The following is a 13,013-nucleotide window of genomic DNA, read 5'->3' on the forward strand; positions in this document are numbered from 1 at the left end:
TGCTAAATATTGCTTTTGTATCATATAAAGAGCCATCTGTTGGTGTACATCTGCATCTACATCTACATGGATACTCTGCAAATTACATTCAAGTGCCTGGCAGAGGGTTCATAGAAACACCTTCACAATTCTCTATTATTCCAATTTCGTATAGCGCGGGGAAAGAATGAAAACCTGTATCTTTCCGTACGAGCTCTGATTTCCCTTATTTTATGGTGGTGATCGTGCCTCCCTATATAGTTCGGTGTCAACAAAACATTTTCGCACCCGGAGGAGAAAGTTGGTGGTTGGAATTTCGTGAGAAGATTCCGTCAGAACGAAAAACGCCTTAAATGATGCCCAACCCACTTCCGGTATCATTTCGGTGACACTCTCTCCCATATTTCGCCATAAAACAAAATGTGCTGCCTTTCTTGGAGCTTTTTCGATGTACTCCGTCAGTCCTATCTGGTAAGTATCCCATACCGCGCAGCAGTATTCTAAAAGAGGACGGACAAGTGTACTGTAGGCAGTCTCCTTAGAAAATGTAACCGACCTACTAAGTGTCCTGAAAATAAAACGCAGCCTTTGGTGAGCCTTTCCCACATCATTTTCTATGTGTTCTGTCCAATTTAACTTGTTCGTAATTGTAATACCTAGATATTTAGTTGAATTTACGGCTTTTCGATTAGACCTATTTATCGTGTAACCGAAGTTTAAAGAGTTCCTTTTAGAACTCTTGTGGATGATCTCACACTTTTCGTTATTTAGGGTCAGCTGCCACTTTTCGCACAATCAGATATCTTTTCTAAATCATTTTGCAGTTTATTTTGATCTTTTGATCTAGGCGCGCAGTCCGGAACCATGCGACTGCTACTGTCGCAGGTTCGAATCCTGCCTCGGGCATGGATGTGTGTGATGTCCTTAGGTTAGTTAGGTTTAAGTAGTTCTAAGTTCTAGGGGACTAATGACCACAGCAGTTGAGTTCCATAGTGCTCAGAGCAATTTCAATTTGATCTTTTGATAACTTTATTAGTCGATAAACGGAAGCGTCATCTGCAAACAACCAAAGACGGCTGCTCAGATTGTCTCCCAAATCGTTTATATGGATAAGGAACAGAAAAGGGCCTATAGCACTACCTTGGGGAACGCCGGAAATCACTTCTGCTTTACTAGATGACATTCCGTCAGTTACTAAGAATTGTGACCTTCGTGACAGGAAATGGCCAATCCAGTCACAAAACTGAGACGATATTCCATAAGCACGCATTTTCACTACGAGCCGCTTGTGCGGTACAGTGTCAAAGGCCTTCCGGAAATACGGAATCGATCTCAAATCCCTTGCCAATAGCACTCAACAAGAGCTAGTTGTGTTTCACAGGAACGATCTTTACTAAACCCATGTTGACTGCGTGTCAATAAACCGTTTCCTTCGAGGTAATTCGTAATGTTCGAACACAATATATGTTCTAAAGTCCTGCTGCATATCGACGTTAACGATATGGTCCTGCAATTTAGTGGATTACTCCTACTACCTTTCTTGTATATTGGTGTGACCTGTGCAACCTTCCAGTCTTGGGGTACAGATCTCACGTTGAGCGGACGGTTGTATATGATTGTTAAGCATGGAGCTAATGCATCAGCATACTCGGAAAGGAACCTATTTTTATACAGTCTGGGGCAGAAGACTTGCTTTTATTAAGTGATTTGAGTTGCTTCACTACTCCAAGGATATTTACTTCTACGTTGCTCTCGTTGGCAGCTGTTCTCGATTCGAATTCTGGAACATTTACTACTTCTTCTTTTGTGAAGGCATTTCGGAAGGCTGCGTTTAGTAACTCTACTTCGGTAGCTCTGTCTTCGATAGTATCTCCAGTGTTATAGCGCAGAGGAGGCATTGATTGTAAATTGCCACTAGCATACTTCATATACGACCAGAATATCCTGGATTTGTCTGCCAGGTTTCGAGACAAAGTTTCGTCGTGGAAACTGTTATAGGCATCTCGCATTGAACTCTGGCTATCCTTTAGAGAAGCCCGGAATTTAGCGCATCTTAGGGATTTTGCGTCTGTTTAAATTTGGTATGTTTGTTTAGTTGTTTCTGCAACAGTGTTCTAACCCGTTTGTGTACCACGGAGGATCAGCTCCGCCGTTTGTTAGTTTATTTCGTATAAATCTCTCAATTGCTGCCGATACTATTTTTTGAATGCAAACCACTTCTGGTCTACACTTATATTATTAATTTGGAATGAGTCGAGATTGTCTCTCAGGAAGGCGTCAAGTGAATTTTTATCAACATTTTTGAATAGGTATACTTTTTGTTTGTTTTTCGAGGATTTCGGGATTACAATATACAGTATCGCTACGACAACCCTGTGTTCACTAATCCCTATAACGGTTTTGATGCTCGTTATTAACTCAGGATTATTTGTCATTTGCACTTTCTTTAGTTTCAGTAAAAACCTAAATTTGGGAAATTTGTGGTAAGTTCCTATGGGACCAAACAGCTGAGACCATCGGTCCCTAACTTAAACTGACTTACACTACGGACAAAACACATACCCGTGCCCGAGGAAGGGCTCGAACCTCCGAGGGGAGCCGTGCGAACCGTGGCAAGGCGCCCAAGACAACTCGGCTACCGCGTGCGGCTCTCTCTACCTGCATTATTCCGTGAAATATTGACTTTTGAAATAATACGGACTTTAGCATTTCCCTGCACAATATCAACAGCAAGGCTTCCAAGACACTTCCCTTGGGCACAATCTAAGTTACTTTGATACTTAATGATGACTCTTCATCCAAGATTACAAGCTACATTCTCCTTATCAAATATCCTCAACTGACGCAAATTTTCATTGATACGTCATAGTGCCTCACTTTTTATAATAGTATAGCCGTGGTACTGAATCAAATACTTTTCGAAAATCGAAAAATACTGCATTTACCTCCCTTCGTCCATTACTTTTAGCAGTCATCTGATAAAATAGCGAGTTGGGTTTCACGTGATCAATGTTTTCGGAAATCATACAGGTTGCCATGGGGAGGTTATTCTGTCAGAGATACCTCGCTATATTTTTAATTTAGAATATATTCGAAGATTCTATAACAAATCGATATCAAGGATACCGGACGGAAGTTTTGAGGATCACGTGTCCTGCCCTTCTTGTAAACGGGTGCGATCTGTGATTTCTTCCAACTACTGGGCAGGGCTTTTTGTTCGTGCGATGGGCGATGGATTATAGTTAACAGAACTGCTAACGCAGCCGCAAATACCATGCACCGTGTTAAGGGATCGGCCGAGCCATGGAGCTTCATTCAATTTGAGAGATTTCAGCTGTTCTCAATGTTCGATGATCTATTGGAATTTGCCGGACGCTGTGGCCGAGCGGTTCTAGGCGCTTCAGTCCGGGAATGCGCTGCTGCTACGGTCGCAGGTTCGAATCCTGCCTCGGGCATGGATGTGTGTGATGTCCTTAGGTTAGTTAGGCTTAAGTAGTTCCAGGTCTAGGGGACTGATGACTTCAGATGTTAAGTCCCATAGGGCTCAGAGCAATTTCAACCATCTATTGAAACTGATTAAAGGTAAACACATTATATGAGCAGAAGCGTTCTCTTCTGCAAATGCTTTGCAAAAAAGAGATGACAGTCCTTTTTGAACAGCAATCTGTTGTAGACTAATTATTATTGGTTTTCCCATATTAAGGATACTGCAAATAATTAAACAGTATTTTCACCATATTTATAACGCATCTTCCTAGTCATTCTGGGAGTATGGATATACGTTATAACACACACAAAAACTATAGGCCATGAAAGAATAATGCGAATGAGACGAAAATCCGTCGATGTGTAGTACATGTACAGAACAATGTGGATGATTTATCCAACAAAAAGTGCTTCAGAAATCGAGCAAGTAAGTAACGCGTTGATCCACATTTGGTGCTTATTCAGGTATTTATTCGATTCGGCATTATTAAGTACAGTTGTAGGATGTTCTCCTGAGGTACATCGTGCCAAAACTCTGTCGAACTGACGCGTTAGATCGGCGAAATCCCGACGAAAGATCAGTACCCAAAGACTGGAAAGTTGCCCAGGTCACACCAATATTCAAGAAAGGTAGTAGGATAACATTATGAATTACCTCGAAGAAAACGATCTATTGACACACAGTGAACATGGATTTAGTGAAGATCGTTCTTATGTAACATGTGAAGTGTTGACTGCTATTGACAAGTGATTTCAGATCGATTCCGTATTTCTGGATATCCAGAAGGCTTTTGAAACTGTACCACATGAGCGGCTTTTAGTGAAATTGCGTGCTTTGGAATATCGTCTCAGTTTTGTGACTGGATTTGTGATTTGCTGTCAGGGAAGTCACAGTTCGTAGCAATCGACGGAAAGCCATCGAGTAAAACAGAAGTGACTTCTGGCGTTCCAAAGGTAGTGTTATAGGCCCTTTTCTGTTCCTTATATTTATAAACGATTTTGAAGACAATCTGAGTAGCTGTCATAGATTGTTTGCAGATGACGCTGTCGTTTATCGACTAGTAAAGTCGTGAGAACAGCAAAACAAATTACAACACGATTTAGAAAATATATCTGTATAGTGCGAAAATTGTCAATTGACCCTAAATAACGAAAAGCGTGAGGTCATCCATTTGAGTGCTAAAAGGAATCCGTTAAACTTCGGTTACACGATAAATCAGTCAAATATGAAGGCCGTAGATTCAACTAAATGCCTAGGAATTACAATTACGAACAACCAAAAATTGGAAGGAACACAAAGAAAATGTTGTGGGGACGGCTAACCAAAGACTCCGTTTTATTGGTAGGACATAGAAAATGTAACAGATCTACTAACGAGACTGACTACACTACGTTTGTCCGTCCTCTTTTAGAATACTGCTGCGTGGTGTGGGTTCCTTACCAGATACGACTGACTGAGTACATCGAAAAAGTTCAAAGAAGGGCAGCACGTATTGTATTATCGCGAAATATGGGAGAGAGTGCCACAGAAATGATACAGGATTTGGGCTGGACATCATTAAAAGAAAGCCGTTTTTCGTTCCGACTGAATCTTGTCGTAATTCACCAACTTTTTCCTCCGAATGCGAAAATATATTGTTGACACTGACTACATAGGGAGAAACGATCACCACGATAAGGTAAATCAGAGCTCGTACGAAAAGATATAGGTGTTCGTTGTTTCCGCGAGGTTTACGAGTTTGGAATAATAGAGGATTGTGAAGGTGGTTCGATGATCCCTCTGCCAGGCACTTAAATGTAATTTGCAGAGTATCCATGCAGATGAGGTGCTGCCCATAATGCTCCGAACGTTCTCAGTTGGAGAGAGACCAGGCGACCTTGCCGGCCGAGGTATGGTTTGGCAAGGACGAAGACAAGCAGTAGAAACTCCCGCCGTGTGCTGACAGGCATTGTCTTTCTGAAGTGTCAGACCAGAATGGCTTCTCATGAAGAACAAAAAAAAAAAAAAAAAGACAGCACGTGCAATGTCTTGGACGTACCACTGCTGTGCTGTAAGGGTGTCGCGGCTGACAACCAAAGAGGCCTTACTGTGAAAAGTTATGGCACCCCGGAGCATGACTCCTGGTTGTCGGGTCGTATGGTGGTATACCACCACTGTCCATGAGGTTTCCACAAACGCTTTCGGCCTGGAATCTAATTGGCTGGGGTAGAGCTGTCTTCATTCTTGAGTCCCGCTTCGAACTGAGCGAAAGTGCGTCTGGAGGCGCCCTGGACAGCAGTGGGATACCTACTTGACTCTTCCAAATTGGACTGTAGAGTGTAACGTGGTTACCGGTTCCAGGGTCTGCTTAGAATCGACGTTTCACGTGATCCAGTAACAAGTTTTTGAGGTAATATTATTTTGTTTCCATCGGGATGCTCACTATCGCTGAGCACCCATGCCGCTCACCATTGGAATGCTTGATTTCGTTGAGTATCCATGGCAGGTGAGCCTGTCATTATCACCTTGTGGGCAATTTAAATTATTAGAGTGGTTGTGGTTTGTGTTCCGCGTAGCGGCCAGCGTGAGATTTACAGCGGTTGGGCGGAAACGCACATCTAAATCGGTCGAGGGAGGCGACCGAAGTGAAGCATTCAGCTTCAAATGGTTCAAATGGCTCTGAGCACTATGGGACTTAACATCTGAGGTCATCAGTGCCCTAGAACTCAGAACTCAGGATTGGAACCTGCGATAGTAGCGCCTAGAACCGCTTGGCCACAACGCCCGGCGAAGCATTCACGTGGTTTGGGCACTTATCACAGCCAACCCCGTAGGAAACAGAAAACTACGTTACCATACAAGTAGCTTATTTGCTAGAAATGTCTTTTATTTTCCCCGTACACATTTACAACACACTCAAGCAATGTCTGAAGATCAGTATGTACCTTTTGAAAAGAAAGGTTTACATTTACATCGTAAATGAAACGTAGAATCAAATGCTTTGTGTCTTAAATGCAAAAACAGGCACAGTGGATATTTGTCGATTACAGCGCCATCTTCCGCGATTGGGAAACAATGGTTTGGGTAGGCCGTAGGAATGTTTCTTTTTTCTTTTCTTTTCTTTCTTTTACTTACACACTTTCCTGCATGACGGACTGCCACCGACTCGTTGTTATGTTAGTAGCTATCGCTTGGTCTCACGCTGTTAGTAAGATAGTAAGGGACTTCTGTCTTGGTGCGTGATAGAAGATAAGTGTGGCGAACAGAAATTCGCGAAATACTGAGCAACAAATACTCTTAGGAAGAGCTACATACTCTGTGATTTACGAACTTTACCGTACATATGATAATGCGTTTATTGTTTCATTTGACGGACGCCATACGATGCTTGCCCAGTTTCGTTATTCAAACTTTAATAAATATATCAGTTTTTAATGTCCCAGTGCGTTTTCGTTAATTGCAGTTTGCCGACAATCAACAGAGTCCCAAAGAAAAAAAATCCAGATATACTACGAGGTAAAACCACTCGTAAAAACAAATGAGTAACCGAACGATTCTCTACAGTGATTTCGCATAAGCATTTCGCTTATTCTTCATATGTATAATACTTTTCACGATTTTGCGCGTTTCCGTCAGTAACTGCAAATATAGCCTGTAAGAAAATATTATGAAAACAATATATTACATATATGCAATGAAAAGTACATGCCTAATGACATAAGGCAGCTTCCTCGCATTTCGAGCTTCATTTAAATAGCATTATTTTAAAAGAGTATTACTGCTGTTAAATATGTCGCGTAACGCAACGTTAATGCCAGTATAGATGCAACAGGGAGAGGATTGTATAAGCGAGTATATTAAGTAATGCGGTAAAGTTCAAAGGTAATAGAGAATATAGCTTTTTCTGAGAGAACTAAGTGTTCTACATCCCACAGTACAATTAGGTATCTGCCAACCACAATCACTCACCTCGGGCCACCACAGTACTGATGAAACACGTTGAAGACTCTATCACCACTAAATTGCATCATAAGTGATACAATCAAAACACTTTTACATATATGGCAATGCTCTTAAGTCATATATACTGAAGAGCCAAAGAAACTGGGACACCTCCCTAACATCGTGTAAAGCCCCCGTGAGTACACGGAAGTACCGCAACTCGACGTGGCATGGCTCGACTAATGTCTGAGGTTAGAATTACATTAATACTTTCAGCTGCTGATGGGCGTTGATATATATTAACGGGCACAGGTGAAAATGTGTGCCCCGACCGGGACTCGAACCCGGGATCCCTGCTTACATGAAGGACGCTCTATCCCGGTCGGGCACACATTTTCACCAGTCCCCGTTGCTATACGTCAACGCCCGTCAGCAGCTCAAGGTATTAATACAATCGTAATTTCGTTCTAGACGGCCTCAGGTCAGCAATGGTGTCTGTTCTATCGGACGAGACTCGTCCGACCAGGCAACATATTTCCAGTCACCATTAGTCCAATATCGGTGTTGAAGGGCCTAGTGCAGGCGTAAAGCTTTGTGTCGTGCAGTCATCAAGGATACACGAGTGGGCTTTCTGCTCCGAAAGCCCATATCGATGATGTTTCGTTAAATGATGCGGACGCAGCGATGGGGGAGACTTGATATTTTACCGGATTCCTGATATTCACGGTTCACTACACATACATCCTCACTTCGTCGCTACTTTGGAGATGCTGTGTCCCATAGCTCGTGCGCCTACTATAACATCACGTTCAAACTCACTTAAATCTTGATAACCTGTCATTGTAGCAGTAGTAACCGACCTAACAACTGAGCGTGACACCTGTTTTCTTATATTGCCGTTGCCGACCGCAGCGCCGTATTCAGCCTGTATTTGAATACGCATGCCTATACCAGTCTGTTTGGCGCTTCAGTGCATATTATTTAGTATTACCTAAGAGTAATTATTGCTCCATATTTCGCGGATTTTGCCTACTTCACTCAGCCACTACCACGTACCGCGACCAAACTAACATGGTAACTGCATTCATAATATCCTTAATGAGATATACGTCTGTGTGCATCTCATATCTAGACCGGTACGCATGGGTGTTCTCATGCCACACATTCTGACTCGGGCAACGATCTGGATGAGAAAAACTGGCGATACCTGCAAGAAAATGACCCAGGTTCCGAGCCAGAACCACAATCCCACAACGAGGCAGCTTTCATCGAATAACCTGGTGGCTGGGATTTGTTGCAGCTGCAGTGTTCATTCCTTCGTATGGGCCATTACTATGGAGTAACACTTGTAAGGAGCAACAATCTGATGTAATGAAAGTTTACTTTATTACTGGCGCTTCCTGGCAGATTAAAACTGTGTGCCGGACCGTGACTCGAACTCGGGATATTTGCCTCACGGTGTTCTCTGCCGTCTGAGCTACCCAAGCACGACTCACGACCCGTCCTCACAGCTTCAATTGTGCCAGTACCCCGTCTCCTACCTTCCTAACTTCACCGAAGCTCTTCTGCGAGCGTTGCAGAACTGGCTCTCCTGGAAGAAAGGATTTTGTAGAGACATGGCTTAGCCACAGCCTGGTGGATATTTCCAGATTGATATTGGGTACTTTATTACTGTTTAATTAAACAGCTTCATTAAACAACGAAAAAGTAACTCACATTATATGAGCTGAATCACTAAGATTAAAGTGCGTAATAACAGCAGCGCCGTCATTCACTAATGAACATGAAAAATATCAGTTCTGCAGAAGTATGTAAAGATTCTTACGAAAATTCCACTAGAGTTGCAGATTCTCAAGATAAGAAGGCTACACACAGCCCGCTACACTGGCCATACTAATGTAAAAGTTGATTCCTTATTTCCCTCGCAAAGTCCAAAACATCCCCACCACGCCTGAGGTTTTGCGGACCTCCTACCACGCCGTGCGTCAGCGCCGGCACGGAGACCTGTCTCTGAACTAACAGAGCGCTCCATTAATTCGGGCTGAAACACGCCACCACTCTCCAGGACAGGTGCAAGACCCACCCGTGGCTGGCGATAAGTCGCACGGAGACGTGGTGTGGATGTTTTACCAAATAGGCGCGCCTCCACTGACGGAACAGTTTCTGTCAACCTGCAGACTACAGGGCCCCTCATCATACAAGATACTTCCAGTCAGCGTTTGGTGTTAGGAAGCCTTCCAAATTTCGTATATACTCTACACTCGACACTCAAAATTATGTTTGAGAACATTTTTCATATTATCCCCACTATTTGTAGTTAAAGAAAGAAAATGATTACAGTGCTTCAAAAAGTAATATTTGCAGTAAACTGAAAAACGTATTGATTTAATTTTACATATTTTAAAAGAAGAAATGTTGAATTTTCTCGCGCAGAGTACGAGAGACTGGCGCGGCTATATGCGCACTGTTTTGACAGACAGGTGGAGCTGAGCTAGATAGGAGCTGGCGTGTATAGCTGGCTGTCTAACGAGCAGGCGATAACCGTGATACTGGCGGAATGTGTGCGCCACTTAGAAAGCGAGTGTCGTAATGACTGCAAGTCTAGTATACAGGCACGTTAATGCAAGTGCTTTTTCCAAGGGAGGGTGGTCTTCCCTGGCCCTCGCGACGTGTGACGGTGCCTCACGCCGCAAATTCTGAGATCGCAAGCTATTAGGATGGTGCATAAGATCGCAGCGTTTTCTTCTGTATATTAATATTGTTATAGGTTTGGGATTTTACAAGGAGTGTTATACGTCATTGGTCCCTTACCTGCATTTGTCGTAGATCCCTCGCCCAGCGCGAAGTTCCAAGCGACTGGAAAAAAAGCGCAGATGACTCCAGTATATAGAGAGGTAAAGAAACGGACCCGTAAAATTAGAGACCAATATCCCAAACTTCTGATTGCTGCAAACTCCCTGTACACATTCTCAGTTCGATTATAATAGACTTACGTAAGGCTAAGCAACATACGTCGACGAATCAACATGGCTTTAGGAAGCATCGTAAGTGCGAAACTCAGCTTGCCCTTTCCTCACGTGACATACTGAGAACTATGTATGAAGGGCAACAGGCAGATTCCATATTTCTAGATTTCCGGAAAGAATTTGACATCGTGCCCCATTGCAGATTGTTAAAGAAACTACGAGCATATCGAATAAGTTCACAGATATGTGAATGGCTCGAAAACTTCTTGAAAAATAGTACGCAGTATGTTGTCCTCGATGGTGAGTATTCATCAGAGACCACGAAATGTCATAGAACGGCTGTTGTTCTTTATACAGGGCGAGGCCATCTAAATGTTCAATACATTAGCTCCGAGGAACAAATGGCAGTTTACTGAAATGTCCAGTCCTAGTTGCTTTTGGTAAAATATGTCAAAAGCTGGGGATAGCTAATTTTACGGGTAATTAAGGAAAGTATTAAATTGATGGGGGTGTTGAAGTAATGACAATTTAATAATTATACTTTGCTAACTTCCAGCATTCTGAAAGGCATTGTAGTGTCTCGAGAATTTCGGAGTAAATTCTAGAGACCCTCGTATTTCCACCGTCTTGAACACGGGTTATTTTAGAGACGAGTGTGGTAAAGTAGAATGTATCTACTGCACCACAATTATGTGTGTGCAGGACGGACATGTATAGGACGGATGATAGGCGCGGGCAGGTAGTCGCCGATCCTGGCTAACAAGGGGAACGCCTCAGACACGGCCAACCGATTCGGCTCAAATGTGGCAGGTTGCTTGTGTAGAACCTAAAATGAAATAGTCCAAGATCTTTTGGGTCAACACCCCCGCAATTTTGAGAAAATCAACCCTAAAGGTTTTGACGAGCAACGGACTCAGAATTAGAGCGATCGATAGATAATTGTAAATAGAGCATTTTTCATCATCAGGTATGGGGTCCGCAAACGCAAACTTTTCCAAAAATTGAGGAAAGAAACTTTTACAATTGTCGCTCCTGTACCCACATGGTAAACGCTTTTCGCCGACAGCGGCGATAGCGGAACAGCTAAGGTAACTAACTGGCTGGGAATCGGAGAACCCTAGCGGATGTTATTATTTTCGTTTGTATTTTTCCATATCTCAATTGATAGGGATAGGATGGTTAATAAGGTAAGTAAATTAATAAAGAATGATAATAATAAAGTAGGCAAACTAATTACCCCAACGCCGTTGGTTAGTAAAGTATTAAAATTTTAAGGCTTGTCACATGACCACAACTACGACTAACAAGGGGAGGCCGCCAATTGTGAAATTCAGATTCGATCCCTACTGCGCATAATAAAAGCTCATGGCCAGAGGTGTAATGTGGCAAAGCACCAAGATGCACTTCTCAGCCGTTGTCGAGAAAATCGACAGTTAAAAGAAACCGTTGCGGTGAAATACTCTCTACGATTGATAGTTTTCTACAGCGTCGTGGCGCAACGGTAAACGCTCGGGTTCGTAATCCGAAGGTGGCCGGATCGAACAGCCGGCACGGTAGCTTAGCGTGTTCGGTCAGTGTGTTAGCTGCCGTCTGTAATAAAGAAACTGAGTTAATGGATCAACGACTAACTGAAACGGGTGTCTTGCCATGTCCGCCCCGAGCAGATACAATGAACAAAAATGAAATATAAAAAATAAACAAAATAAAAAAATCAATGGAACGCCTAACCAATTAATTAGCAGCATAAGCAGCGCAGGGTATATGAAGCGTGTCGGGAGAGGCGGAAAAATAAAAAAAAAAACCTCGCGCCATGCAACATTTTTTATTATTAGTGTTTTGTAATTCATATATGAATTGCTTACACATATTGGTGAAGGCGGATCGCTGTCCAATTGTACCGCCTCAATTTTTCCGTTTGTTTAACAGGGTGTACCAAAGCTCTCACGTCCGCACTGATTTTCGATGATGTTATAAGTTGCGCTAGGGACCGCACCTACCTTCTTTCGAAGTTGGCAGGCAACTACGCTGTTATGCGGCGGCTCGTTTCGGCCCATTCAACATCTGTCCTTCGAGTGTAACGAGCGAGTAACGGAGTTTATATTTCATACCTGCCACAGCAAATTTGTGTACGTGGGGTTTGTATTCTAATTCGAACGTTTGATTTATGCTATACGTATTCGTTTCGGAATATCGTTTCTACGTCTTCCATTAACTATACTTGGTTAACATTATGAAGACAATTAATAACATTAATGAAATACAACTTTGTTTGCGGAAAACATAATGATGTTCGAAGTTGCCAGTTTTTCCACGACAAACGACTTTCAACAACTTATTATATGCATAATTGTTGCAACTGATTGCTGGGAATTATATATATATATATTGTGTGTATGTACACACATTTGAATTACAAAAAACAAATACTAAAAAAAAATGGTTGCATGGCGCGAGATTCGATCCGGCGAACTTCTGAATTACGAACCCGAACCCGAGAGCTTACCGCTGCGCCACGACGCTGTAGAAAACTATCAATCGTAGTGAGTATTTCACCGCAACAGTTTCTTTTAACTGTCGATTTTCTCGACGACGTCTGAGAAGTACATCTTGGTGCTTTCCCACATAGTACCTCTGGCCATGAGCTTTTATTATGCGCAGTA

Source organism: Schistocerca gregaria, unplaced genomic scaffold (genome assembly GCF_023897955.1).
Source record: "Schistocerca gregaria isolate iqSchGreg1 unplaced genomic scaffold, iqSchGreg1.2 ptg000614l, whole genome shotgun sequence".
In the NCBI taxonomy this organism is placed as follows: Eukaryota; Metazoa; Arthropoda; class Insecta; order Orthoptera; family Acrididae; genus Schistocerca; species Schistocerca gregaria.